Source organism: Lutra lutra, chromosome 14 (assembly GCF_902655055.1).
Source record: "Lutra lutra chromosome 14, mLutLut1.2, whole genome shotgun sequence".
Classification (NCBI taxonomy): Eukaryota; Metazoa; Chordata; class Mammalia; order Carnivora; family Mustelidae; genus Lutra; species Lutra lutra.
In genome coordinates, this window is record NC_062291.1 from 72523336 (window position 1) to 72538066 (window position 14731).

Consider the following 14731-nt stretch of genomic DNA (forward strand, 5'->3'; position numbering starts at 1 on the left):
TTCCTTGTTAAGGCTGACTATCCTCTTGTATACATAGACCACTTCTGTTTATCCATTCCAAAAACATTGATGAATATTGGGTTATTTCCACCTGTTGATTATTGTGAATAATGCAATTATTCACACACTTGAATATTCATGTGCAAGTAGCCGTTGGAGATTTTTGCTTTCAGTTCTTGTGTGTCTACACCTAGGAGTGGACTTGCTGGGTCATAAGGTAAGTCCATGTTTAAATTTTTAAGGAATTGCCACAACACTGTATCGTTTTACATTTCCACTAGCCACACAGGAGGGTTTCTCTTTATGTACATCTTCATCAACTTTTGTTATTTTCCTTCTTCTTTTTAAAAATTTTTTAAGGATTTTATTTCTTTATTTGACAGACAGAGAGAGCACAAGCAGGTAGAGTAGCAGGCAGAGGGAGAGGGAGAAGCAGGCTCTGTGCTGAGCAAGGAGCCCAATAGAGAGCTCAATCCCAGGACTCTGGGATCATGACCAGAGCCAAAGGCAGTCTCTTAACCATCTTAACCAACTGAGCCACTCAAGTGCCACTCCTTCTCTTCTTCTTCTTCTTTTTTTTTTTTTTTTAGTAATAGCCATCGTAAAGAGTATGAAGTGGTATCTTATTGTGGCTTTGATTTGCACTCCCCTCATGACTAATGACACAGCATCTTTTCATTGGCTCGTTGGTTAGTTGTGCATCTTCTCTGAAGGAAGGTCTATTGAAGTTCTTTGTCCATTTTTTAAATACATTCCTAAAAGAGTCTGTTTTTGATGGGACAGCCAGACGCTCAGCTTCAGAGGGCTTTCCACCCATAGCATTTGGTGGTAGGAGCAGATATTGATTCCCCAAAAGCACAATTGAGAAGGGGGTTATTATGAGGCAAAGGGAGCCCCTCCTAGGATCCTAGTACAGGAAGTTTAGCAGGCCTCCCGGGACCTGGAACATCATCAGGCTGCTACCCTGTCCATGTCTCTCTCTCTGGGATGGTGTCCTCCTGTCTCTGCCTCTCCTTGCACGTCTGCCTTCCCTGCGTAACTTCTGCTTCCTGCCCTCAAGCTAAGCAGCTGGCTTCCCAGGACACAAGCCCAAGCCGCGTCTTCACATGACCTCAGGGCTCCAGGGGCCCCCAGTAAACTCCAGTTTCTCTGTCCTCATTCAGCATTTCTCTTCTGAGGTCAGGAGCCCCTGTGACCCAATCGGCTGGGACCCAAGGGCCAATCACATAAAGGCAAACATTCCCAAATTGGCCCCTGCCTTCAGTGAGGGCTGTGGATGGAGAGTAACTTCAAAGAAGGGCATACCAGAGGAGGGCTATGATGGCTATGCTCAGCACCAGGAGGAAAATTCCAAAGCTTTTCAACGAATATTGTATTATTTATTATGGCCATTTCTCAAACACCCAAGAATATTCTACACTTGATATTATTTACCTTCAGCTTGACATTATGGCGTGCAGCTATAATGTCCAAAAGGCACCATTCAGTGTTGACGTGCCAGAGGTGTGTCCAGTGCCAAGGACAGCTCATAAGCTTCTGACCATACTTCAGTTCCCAAGGCTGAGTATTGAGCTAAACAAGGCAAAATGGCTTTGGTACGGAGTATTTCTACATGAATGTGCTGTCGGCTGGTCTCCCTGGCAATCAGAGTAAGCTATATTCTTTCTGCATCTTTTCACTTGGTTCAAAAAGGAAAATGGTGACCATTACTTTGAGACTCGTCAGGATGGGTGGGAGGGGAACAGCACAGTATTTAAGAGCGGTCCCCAGAGTCGGCCTCAGGGGCACCCAGATACCCTTGTGAAACATGAGATTTTAATTATTATTCACAGGTCCCTGCTGACCTGTAGTACAGCTAGTAAGAGATGAGGTCTTGTAATTAGAACGAGAACTTATTGCAGGTGAATTCCTCTGTTTGAAACGTAAACCCAGGATAAGTCACGAACGCTCTCATTGTTTGCCCCAGCCCCTCTATCTTTGGCTGTTCACGTTCATCTCAGAAAGGAGAGGACAGTCCTGTCTTTCCTTGTCAAGGGATGACAGATCCATCCAAAACCCCTTTCCCATTAGATGGTGCCTTAGGAGAGAAACCTGGTGAAGGATGGAATCGGGGAGGCCATCAAATGGTGAGAGAACGTCAAGACAATACCTAATGGCAGGTGCACGAGGAGGACCTGTTTCCCCCAAGACGGAGAGAATTAGGTGGGACCGCACATTATATTGTTGCATTGTTGATGACCACACTTTTAAAAAATAGTAACAGACATCATCTTTTAGAGCAGTTTCAGTTTATAAGAAAATCATACACAGCGTCCCCCATTAATAACATCCTGCCTTAGTGTAATACACGTGTTAATACTTCTGAGCCCATATAGTACAATATTTTTAACATATGTCCATAGTTTCCCCTACGGCTCATTTGTGTGTGTGTGTTGTCCATGTTATAGGTTTAAACAAATGTAAAATGTCATGTATCCACTGTTGACCTACAGAACAGTTTCCCTGTGGTAAAAATCCCCCGCTCTCCACCTAATCACCCCACCCTCTCCTTGAACCACTGGTGACCACTGAGCTTTTTATTGTCTCAACAGTTTTGCCACCATGCCTTTCTTAATGAAAGCTTCTGGAACAACAGGCAACATTGGCCAGCGTGGGATTAGAAGAGCAATGGCCTCGGTTTACTGAGCACATCCTTACTTTGTACCAGGCAATTTGTAGACATTAGCACACCTAATTTTCAAGATAATACAGAAGCTGTTATTATCTCCTTCTAAAGATAAGGAATTAAGGCTCAGAGAACTCAGTAAACATTCAGATGACACAGCCAAGAGGGGCATGGACCTGGGCCCAGAACATGGACTATAGAGACTGTACTTACCCTTGAACTACTCACCCTGATTTCTGACTACTCTAAAATGAACATCATCATGACTTTTTTTTTCTCTGGCACCAAATGAAATGATAGGGAGATGCTATAATTTGCTATTATTAAGGGCACCTTGGGTCGGTTAAGCATCTGCCTTTGGCTCAGATCATGATCTCAGGGTCCTGGGATGGAGCCCCGCATCAGGCTCCCTGCTCAGCAGGGAATCTGCTTCTCCTTCTCCCTCTGCCTGCCCCAGCCCCTGCTTGTGTGCGTTTTCTCTCTCTCTCTCTCTCTCAAATAAATAAATAAAATCTTTTTTAAAAAAATGAAATTACTTAGCACAAATAGCCAAAATGGGATGATACGAAACTCAAAAACTTTTATGCGCCAAAAGACACACACAGGAGAGTGAAAAAACGGGCTGCAGAATGGGAGAAAAGGTTTACACATCACGTATCTGATAAGGGGATAATATCCAGAATAGCTAAAGATTCCTCCATCTCAACAATGAAGACATCAAATAACCTGATTTTAAAAATGAGCAAAGAACTCGAATAAACATTTCTTCAAAGATGATATATGAGTGATCAACAAGCACATGAAAAGGTGCTCAACAGTGCTCATCATCAGAGAAATGGAAGTCATAACCACAGTGAGTTACCGCCTCACACCCATCAGAGTGTCTACTATGAGAAAATAAACAAACAAACGGAAAATGACAAGTGTCTGCGAGGTTGTGGAGAAAATGGAACACTTGTGTCCTATTGATGGGATTATAAAATTAGAGCAGCAGCTATGGAAAACAGTGTGGGCTTCCTTAAAAAAATTAAAAATAGGGGGGCACCTGGGTGGCTCAGTGGGTTAAAGCCTCTGTCTTCAGCTCAGGTCATGATTCCAAGGTCCTGGGATCGAGCCCTGCATCCAGCTCTCTGCTCAGCGGGGAGCCTGCTCCCCTCCCTTCCTGCCTCTCTGCCTACTTGTGATCTCTGTCTGTCAAATAAATAAATAAAATCTTTTAAAAAATTTAAAAATAGAACTACCCTATGATCCAACGACCTTACTTCTGGGTATATATCCAAAAGAATTGAGCGCAGCGTCCCATGTTTATAACAGAGCTGTTCACAAGAGCCGAAAGGGAGAAACAACAAAAATATACACCAACAGGTGAACGGACAAGCAAAACGTGGTGCCAACACACAGTGGAATATTACTTAGCCTGGAAAGGCAAGGGAATCCTGTCACTTGCTACAACATGGATAAGCCTGGAGAGCAGTACATGAAGTCACAAAAAGTGACTGAATAAGCCAGTCTAAAGAAGACAAACACTGTATGATTCCACTTCCATGACGAACGCAAGGTAGTCAAATTCATAGAAACAGAAAGTAGGATGGTAGTTACCAGGGCTAGGGGAGAAGGGAAAAGGGGAGTTATTTTTTGACAGGTAGAGGCTTCAGGTTTGGAAGATGAAGAGGTTCTAGAGATCAGTTTCACAACAATTTGAATGTGTTTAACTCTGCTGAACTATATGCTTAAAAATGGTGAAGATGGGGACACCTGGGTGGCTACGTTGGTTTAGTGTCCGACCCTTGGTTTCGACTCAGGTCGTGATCTTCCAGTCGTGGGATCAACGTTACTCAGGCTTAAAAGGGGAGGAATTCTGACACCTGCTACAACATGGAGGAACCTGGGAAACATTACGCCTAGTGAAAGAAGCCAGACACCAAAGGACAAATACTGTACGGTTCCGCTTATACGAGGTCCCTGGAGCCGTCAGATTCACAGGGAGAGAGAGCAGGATGGTGCTCGTCGGGGGCCAGAGGGAAGGCGGAATGGGGATTTGGCGTTTAAGAGACACAGAGTTTCAGTTTTACAAGATAAAAAAGGTCTGGAGGTGGACAGGGGTGATGTTGGCATAACAATCTGAACATACTTAATTCCGCTGAGCCATACACTCAAATATGGCTAAAATGTCAAATTTTATAATGTCAAAGGTTATATATATTTTACCACTGTTTTTTAAAATTTTTTAAAAATGAAGTTTTCTAAATTTTTTTCTTCCAAAGGAACTAGCCTGTTCATAAAGCTTAACGGCCACAGGAAATGTGTCCAGGAGACAAGGAGCTTCTAAAGCTTCTAGGGCTGAGACTACAGCTCTGCGGCTTTCTCCACAGTCATACCCAGAATCCAAGATTCATCGCGGCTCTGAATTCCAAGTTGTGTTAGATCTTTCGTCGGAGAGAAGGAATGAGTAACTGGAAGTAAGGGGAAGATGAGCAGAGCCTGCTCCCTTGGCCAGCGGGGGGCTCCTATGAGTCCTGAGATTCGAGGAGGGTAAAGATCAGCTCACTTACTGCTCACGGCAGCCCCGACATACCTGTGGGGGCACTGAGGCACAGGTACTTTGAAGTAAACTTGCCCGGTGTCACCCATAAACCAGTAAGCAGGGACAGGACCCAGACCCTGAGGCCACATCCTTAACCACTGCACTATTCTGCCTCAGAGGAGGTAAGGGACCCAGCCAAAGGCATGAATGCAAATAAGGGACAAGAAGATGAGGACCAGCCCACCTGCACCAGGGCAGGTGGGGGAGAATGTTAGTGCATTCAACCATGGCACCTGCTCGAGCAGGCAGTGGTGATCTCTGAACCCATTTTACAGACCCGAAACCTGAGGTCCAGAGACCATTAAGTCAGCTTCCCTAGGTTCCCTAGCCAGTGAACCCCATCCCTACTCATCAATCCTGGTTTTTCCCAGTTGCTGGTCTTAGTTTGAAAATTACTGGAAAATCAAGAGTTTCTCCGTGTTTTGCTCTTTCTCAGAGGCAGAACTGGCCCAGCTTGCTAAAGCTGTTTTCTGCATTTTTAACTTTAAAATCCCAGCCTTTCCCAATTGTGGGTGGCTGTGAGGCACTGTGACCACTTCACCTCCTTCCCAAAGATCAAGAGTCATGTGAGCAATGGTGGCTGGAAGGGCTGTGTGGAACACAGGAAGGGACAGAAGTGACTAAGGTCAGGGTGATGGGCGGTACCAGCCTGAGTCCCGTGTTTTTGAAGCCCAAATCCTGTTCCGGGTGGAGGAAATTATGAAGCTAGAGGGAAATGTTGAAAATGGGAATCCACCAACGTGGCAGGCTTTACTCAAGATTTTTTAGGCTAAACACTGTAGGAAACAGCAGCAGATGGGGCCACCATATTGCAGGGAGCACTGTGGAACTTGGTCCAATGCGAGGAAACTCACAGGCTCCAAAATCACGTAAACGCTACTGGGGAAAAATGTGAAATAATTTGTTGTGGTTGAGAGCAGTTAAACTTGTCACACACACTAATGAGTTCAGGATACCCAAGAAACAGACCTCCAGCCAAATCTGGCAGCAGCCAGAGGCCAGAAACAACAGGGCTTCTCCCAGGAGCAAAATTCAGGAATAACAAGGGCTTGGGGACTTTTCCGAAAGAGTTGCCTTGGATGAGCCAGGGAGGGGGGTCGCTCCCATCAGCCACGATGGCGGGAAGAGTAAGCGTGAGGCTTTGATGCCTGGACAGAATCAGCTATAAAGTCTGGTCGGGCTCCCACATTCGTGGCATTCCTCTCTGCCCTCCCCTCCAACCTCCACCGCCTGGCTGCCTTCCTGAGCCAAATGTCCGTCACCTCCCATCTGCCACCAGATGCAGCCCCTCTTTGCCATGTGACTCCCCTGTTCACAGACCCCCAGGGGCTCCCCACTTCCTCCAGATAAACTTCCAACCCCTCAGTTGCTCCCCCACACACCTCTCAGACCAACTTCCCACAGCTACGAGGTCATTCTCGCTGTTTCCAGGTCTCATTGTACAGTTCCATGAGCATCCCAGAGCAGGGATGCTGTCTACCCATGACAGATTCTCACCGCCTATTTGCTGGGTGGGTACCGCCAACCTCATATGCTTCAGAGTCGGCAGACTTGGGTTGGAATTTCAACTCCACCACTTAAGAGCTTTGTGATTTCCGGTCAGCTAACTAACCTCTCTGAGGCCCCCTTTAAAGGGCAAGGGTATCTTTCTCATAGGCTCATTTCAAGAATGAAGTAAGATGAAGTATATCAAATGCTTAGTCAATAATTACTTCTCAATAAATGCCTTAAATAAAAAATCCTTCCCCTGCTTATCTGAAAGCCACCCCCACCACAGCACTTGTCTCCCTCAAGAAAGGGACAGGGAGAAGTACCACCAAATACAAGATCTGGGGAGCACTGATGAAAGGCACTGTTTTGTTGGCGTGTCCAACTTTAGTTATTCCATAAGAAGGAGAGCAAAGAGAAAACAGGCTAGAGAAGGAATTTTTAAAGGATTGGATGAAAAGGAAAGAGAAACAAGCCAAAGATAATTATTGATTCCAGAAGAATTGGAGACATAGCCCAAGTGTTTGGTCTTCCAGGGAGATCATAAAACCAGCTCGTGTTTGTGCACTTCAGCTACTCCAAGAGAAGTATTATCAAATCCAAGGGCAGTAAATTTCGAATAACTGAGAGCATATTTGCTTTATGAGGCTGGGCTTGTTCTATTCACTGGGAAGCAAGGAAAATTCCTCTCGCTGTCATCCCTTCAGCCACCCACCTCTGCCAAACCACAGGGGCCTGGCTTCCTCGTTACATAGGACTTGCCCAGACGACTGTCATCCAAGCGTTGGTGGAAATTAGACAAACAAAGGTCAGAGCAGTCTCTGCATTGCAAAGAAGGTCCTCACACCCTCTTGTCTACCACCATCAACCCCCAGCTCAACCCCTATATGATTCTCCCCTGCCCTAGTCCTCCTGGATGGAAGGCATTGTCCTCTCCTCTTTATCCCAAAGTATTAACATTTTGAGAAACCTTTTTTTTAAAGTTGCAAGATGCAACCCATGAGTGTTGGCAAAATCCATTCGGTGGATTGCAATCAACTTCTTTTTTAATGAAACAGAAAATAGCACAGTGCACCACACATGGTACTATTAAGTACCATTCGATGAAACTTTTGTCTTCGTTGTTTATATACAGTAAGTCGTATTCTTCCTGTGGGTCTCAGTTGAAAATGTTCAAAAAACTGACTTGGGTACCTATGCAAAACTGGTTATACTCTTCACGTTTGAGTCCTTCACCCACCTACTACTGCACCTACCTTAACACAAGCAAAGGTCCATGAAATATTTGTGCACGAGTGAATGAGGAAGTACGGGGTAGCTGGAACCAGTACTTGAAGAATAAAGAAACAGATATGGTAAGAGAAAAAAAGTAAGAGTGTCTTTGGGCAAATTTCTCTCGCTTGTAGGGACAGTTGGCTCATCTCAGGTCTCTAAGATCTGGATCATGGGGCATAACTGAAGTCTTAATTGGACAAACTATCCACTTAATAACTTCCCCCCTTCCGGATGTGCTTTATATCATGTGGACCTAATACAAGTCTATTTCAGAACTGGGGCAGCGACACGAACAACTCAAAATCAGGAGTGGACCAAATTGCCATTTCATCACCAGTGTCATGTTTTGCTTAAAGTTTCCAGTGACAGCATGCATATTATAGCAAAAACTGGAAGAGATCTAAATGTTCACCGGCTGATGATGAGGTTAACAAAGTGATCTAGCCATACAGAGGAGCACTCCTCAACAATAAAAATGAGTGACTTGCTGATTCATGAAACAACATGAATGAACCTTAACAACATGATGCTGAGTGAAAGAAGCCAAACACAAAAGACAACATATTGTATGATTCCATTTATGTGAAATTCCTAGACAAAAAGCAGATCAGTGGTTGTCTGGGCCTGTGGGTGGGAGCAGGGATCGACTGCAAATGGGCCTGAGGGAACTTTGGGGGGTGTTCTATAGCTGGATTACATTGGTGGTTGCACAACTGTATGAATTTACTAAAACTCGTTGATCTGTGCACTTACCATGGGTGGGGTTTTATGCCATGTAAATTACACCTTGATGCAGCTGTTAGGAAAATCACAGGTGCTTTGAATGCCTCCCTAACTGGACAATACAGAGAAAACTCCCCTTGTACTTTTCAAGTGTGGCTTTATTTATTGGAAAAGAGTCTGGATTTCTCTTAAAGTCAGACTATTATATAGCCTGGACATGTGCAACACTTCTCTATGACTCTGGACAGAACATCAGCATCCACCTGCCTGCTGGTCAGCTCCGTGGGCCTTAGAGACCATACAATACCACCTGACATGCAGGGCCTTGCTCATCACTGAGCAGCAAGGATTTGGGGGGGTGGGAATAACTCCCTTGAAGCCGTGACTATACTGTTGTGCTCTTTGGCAGACAGGATGGAGGGTCCTTCCTCTGCTGCCCAAATCAGTGGCAGTTGTCAAAAAGAAAACACCAGACCAGTATAATAAAATTTGTGGGCTTTTGCTTCCCCAAATAACTCATTGGACATTGAAAGTACAGAGCAGTTATAATACTTTCAACCTTGTAACCTAAAATCATACATCTATTCAAAGCTAATGATCAAGGCAGACGGTATTTTGAGAAAAAAAAATTGCTATTTTTCCTTTGTACTGTTGACATAATGAAGGAATGTATCTTAGACATCTGTCACATTGTCCCGCTCCTCTTCCAATTCCTACCCTGAAACAGCCCCAAGTGTGCACTACGTCCTGCATAAATACTTGTTGATTTGATTGATTCTTTGTCTGCTTCAGTGACAATGGCCAGATTAGAATTGATGGGACGATTTCCGCAAGGCTGGAATGGAACGCCATGTACACCGTGGTCTCGGTAATTTGATTGATGGTGATGTGTTTTATAATGATCCCTCTCAAATCTCAAACTTCCAGAGCCTCTCAAATCCAAACCAGGGAAATAAATTTTTTTTAAGCTGCACAATATTTTAACTCCCATCAGTTCATGCCAAAACAGCAGACTAAATCCAAGTAGGTGAAAGTTATTATAACTTAGAATTATATGACAATCAATTTCAGTTTTGCTGATGTTTAAAACAGACAAGTGCAGAATTCAATTTTTTGTTTGTCTGTTTAAAAAACAAAACAAAACAAAACAATGGCACCAGAGTTTCTGTGCAGTTTGAAATTCTAATTCAAAAGAGCCAAAACAGACATGGCTAAATCCTTGGCAAAAGGCACAGAAGACAAACTAAGATGACCAATAAATCGCAACTTGATAGTGAACGGGGGTGACATTTGTGCTATTTTTTAACTTTTCTGAGTATTTCTTTCAAAAACCCATTCCCGGCTGCCCTGGACAGCCATATTAGATAAGGGGAGAGTAACACAGATGGCCCCCATCCAGCCCACTCAGCAGCTGAATGTGAAAATGATCCCTGGGCTCCCTCCACCAAGATCGTCAGTGACCAAGCATGCAGCAAAGGGCCCTCCTCGCTTGAAGTGAAGACAGCCCGTGAGGGAGAACTTTCTCCATTAAAGGCTTCGAGCCACAGAAACATCCTCTCTGGAGATGAGGAATGTGGGCTAGAAGGAGGCAGGAGCCACCTACTCACTGGAGTTCTTCCTCCTCAATGGATGGAGCTCAGGCTCAAAATCCCTTGCTCTCAAATAATTCAGAGAGAGCTGCAAACAGCATCTCTTTCCACACACCTGTGGTTTATTTCTATCGCCTTTACTTGGTATTTACTGAAAGTCTGCTATGTGGGCAGCCCTTGTGTAACTCACTGAGGTTTGAATATGTCTCCCTTTTGACTGTGTCCAGCTCTCAGTGCTTTGAAATGGTCCTTGAGGAGTAGAATTGAGCCTATCCATCTTTGTTGCCTTGGCCTCCAGCCCAGGCCCTGGCAGAAAGTATGCATCCAATTAGCGTTGGGAGAAGGGATGGATGGGTGGATAGGTAGATGGGGGGGATGGTGGGTAAGTGGGTGGCTAGATGGATGGGGGACGGGTGAATGGATGGATGGATGAAGAGACTAGTCAGTCAATAAGTTTCCCCACTTTTGAGGTCCTACATGTCAAGGTCCCCTGGTATACAAGTGTTATATAAATGTATGGCATTATCGGTAAGTTCCAGACATCCATCTGTTTTGATGATACACGCGGTGGGAATACTCAGAAAAAAAGTCCCATGCTTCACTGATGCCACATGTAGAAAGCTCTTTGCCAACTGCACTATTTATCACCTGAAAACTACTCTTCCTGGTATCTTATTCCATTTATAGATTCGGCTCAGAGTGTAAGGTTCTATTTTTTGAATTAAAATGTGATAAGAAACATTTCAGTTCCCAGAGTCTCTTCTCCGTCTGTAGGTCAGAAGTTACTGGCTAGAGTCCCAGCATCTCCCTTGAGCTATTGCTTCTGCTGACCAAACCTCCATAGCCTTCAAACCAAATGATGTCATATTCATTATGATGTATTTTTCTCTAACAGTTAGCTTACATCTACGTACGTGCAGATATCTTTGATTTCCCAGTGCTACTGGCAAACAGGAGAGCAAGTTTTAATTCTACATGATGAGTGCCTCACAGTGGGGTTTTGATGATAATACTAATGAAAACTGTGTTGGCATTGGCCGGACTACCGGTAACTACACGGTTTTGTGGCATATTATATAACGTGACATATAATCACTAACAGAACAATGTCTCAAAGATACATTGCACTTCTCTAACAGAAAAAAAATACAGTAATAATTACTATTCATTAAGCACCCACCAAACACCAGCCACTACGTAGGGCTCTTACACATATGAACTTGTTCATTTCAGGTTAGAGTCCTAGGAAGTAAGCATTGTTATTTCCATCCTGCTGATGACATAACCAAATCTCAAGGATCTATAACCAGTAAGAGGCGAGGTAGGGCTTAAACCTGAGTCCAGCCTGTGTGTTTTCTACTCTGCCACTTGGGTTAGACAGTTCTAAGGAAACCATACTACTCGTTTCTTTCTTTTGCTTATTACACAGGATATCGTGGTATTGCTCATGTCTAAAAACCACGCTCAGAGTTACTGTGGTTTTGAGTTTAAAAACACACACACACAAGATCAGATGTGAAGATTTACTTCAACCTCAGTACAGTGCAACCTCAAAAAAAAAAAAAAAAAAAAAAAGAAAGAAAACAACCCTTAATCTTTCAAGTGCCAGTTTCCACAAGACGCATATTCACACAGGTTCTGATATGACTGGGTAGAATGAGTCTAGTTGATTACCTCCAGAGAAATAAGCCTTATCTCCAGTTATAAGGCTGGAGGGACAGTGAGACAGGACATCACAGCCCCTGACAATCTTTGCTCATATTTGAGTGTCTTTAATGTAAACTCAGGGCACATTTGCAGCGCCTCTGGGTTTTGGGGTTTTTTTTTGTTTTGTTTTTAATGGGAGTTTTTAACACAGAGGCAAATAGGAGGTGACTGCCAGCTAGCTGAAAACTATGGTTAATCCAAAAGATCAAAAAGCCTCCTTTGTTCAGCAGATGCCATCCCTCCCCCACTCCTTTACAGCCAGTGCGATGGCGGACCCGGTGTGTTGTGGTGATGCCAAGGTACCAGGATGGCTCTGGGGCTCATAGAAGGTCAGCCTTCCCCGTGTTTCATCACTGGCCCAATGGGCATAGAGCTTGTGGTTTACCGTCTATCTCTGTGAGCACCCAAGGCCAAGGCAGACTGCCCAAGACTGAGAACAAGAGAACAGCCAGTTGCCCAATGCTGCGAGACACCCGAGCCGGCCCGCTCCTCCCCAGGTAGCACGCCTGTGCCTCTCTACACAAAACCTACCAAGACTGCCCCCCATGCACCTTCCTTGCCTCTCCCTTCATGTCTGTACCCCCTCAGTCCACCTTTCCTACAGTCACTCAGACAGTTCAATCCTAAAACACAGCAAGTAATTTCTTCCTTGATGAATCGCCCCTTCTCCACCCCACCCTCTAACCTGCTCTGAGGTAATTTCCTAATTCTCTTTGACAAGACAGTTTGCTCTTGATGGGGATTAAAGGTTATTTTTAATCTGAACCGCACACAAGGAAATGATGCAATCATTTCTTTGAGCTGGCTGAATGGTTCCTCTTCTTGGGTCTTTGAATTAACATGATCCTTTAACATGAACTTTCCGTTGTTTCTGGCCTTTGTGAGTACTTTCGAAATCACAGAATAAAGTCCACCGCTTCCAACGCAAAGGGCTGGCGAGCAGTGATTGTTTCCTAAATGACTGGCATTCTTGTCAGCTGTAGACCCTGGTGGTAAAAATCAAAAGGATTTTAAGTCATCACACACCCTCGTGAAGATCCCTCGCCTCGGAAAAGGTCTCCTGCCTCCTCCTGACCCCCTTTCCCAGAGCTGCCTGCAATCTGGAAGGAGGAAGATTCATTAATTCCACTCGACCGCCGCCCCCCACCTCACCCCAGGCTGTTTCAGGAGCATCAAGTTGTCCAAGGCCCCTCCCATCTCTTGTCTAGACCTTCTCGACAGAAGGTAGACGTTTTTCAGTCTATCACCATTTTTAAACTATTTGTGCCTTTAAGTTCATACATTTATATCAGGGTTTCCCAAGCTCAGTGCTACTGAAATGCTGGGCCAGGTTGTTCTTCATTGTGGAGCCGCTAACGCATCCAGAATGGCTCTCAGCTTCCCTGGCCTCTACCTATGAGAGACTGATACCGAACCACACCCCCTCCCCAGCCCAAGTTACAACAACCGAAAATATCTCCAGACATTGCCACATGTCCTCCAGGGACACAAAACTGCCCCCCCGGGATTGAGAAACACTGGCCTCTATGTTGTTTTAAATGACAAGTTCCTTCTGGACCGGAACTAACCCAATTTGTACAGACTTCACAACAGGAAGGTGTGGAGAGGAGACTGTTTAATGATGATCACAGTCACGAAAAATGGAACGAGGATTTTGGGCTCACATTTAAAGAAAAGGGAAAATTTAAACAGATGATCAAATAAACAGTGGGGAGAATTGTCTTATTCAACCTCCCGTTCTGATCGATAGGATGAAAACAGCCATCTCCCTCTCTCTTCTATGAACAGCCCAGAGGAGTTAAAAATATGTAAGGAAGCACTCATCCCCTCATAGTTAGACTGCTCCCACAAAATAAGGTAGGAGGCAGGTGGAGTGAAACCACGCACAGCAGTGTGAGTGATGGCGAGCCCTGGAGTGGAGAGTCGGTGCAGGGATAAACATTCCTTTGCAATTACTGTTCTGTCAGTCAGAGAATGAGGGCGGCACCCCAGCCCCTCGTGAGCTCTGGCCCTCATAAAGTATTTCCAGTATCTTCCATGGGTGGAAAAGCAAAAGATAGCTATGAACTCATAGATCATTATAACCGCTGCTGTTTTTCATCCATTCAAGTGGCATTAAACTGCTGGGTTTGGGAAAGACAAGCTTCTAAATGGTCTCTTTCTGGCCCGCTCTCCAGACAAAAGAACAAAACCTTTTATCAGCTAATCTGATGAATTACACGGGTTATTTTTATTCTATTTATAAGAGACAAGGCATGTAGGTCCTGCTTGTTCTTACATGCATTGGTTAACAATTCAATTAGACAAATATTTATTGAAATCATGGGCAGAGCTGCTAGACAGTCACCGGTCACTGCAGTCAAAATACCCAATGAGTGAAAAGTGAAGATCTGCCCCCTGGGTTTACGTTTTGAGTTCTCTAACAATTCGTTGTATGTTTGTATTATACCCCCATACATACTCGTCTTTGTATACTTTAAGTTCTGTGAGTTTCCAGAGAGGTTTAAAAAGGATGGATTTTAAAAAAATGATTCCAGTGGATTCAAAGGTCTGAGCACCCACAGATGATGGGGTAATCCAGAAAGGGTTTATGGACACATGGCTTTTGAAATAAGGATGGGTAATTCAAAGCAATATTAATGGTGAGATTTTTTTCCCAATTATAAAATTAATACATGTTTCTGTTTTTTGTTTTTTGTG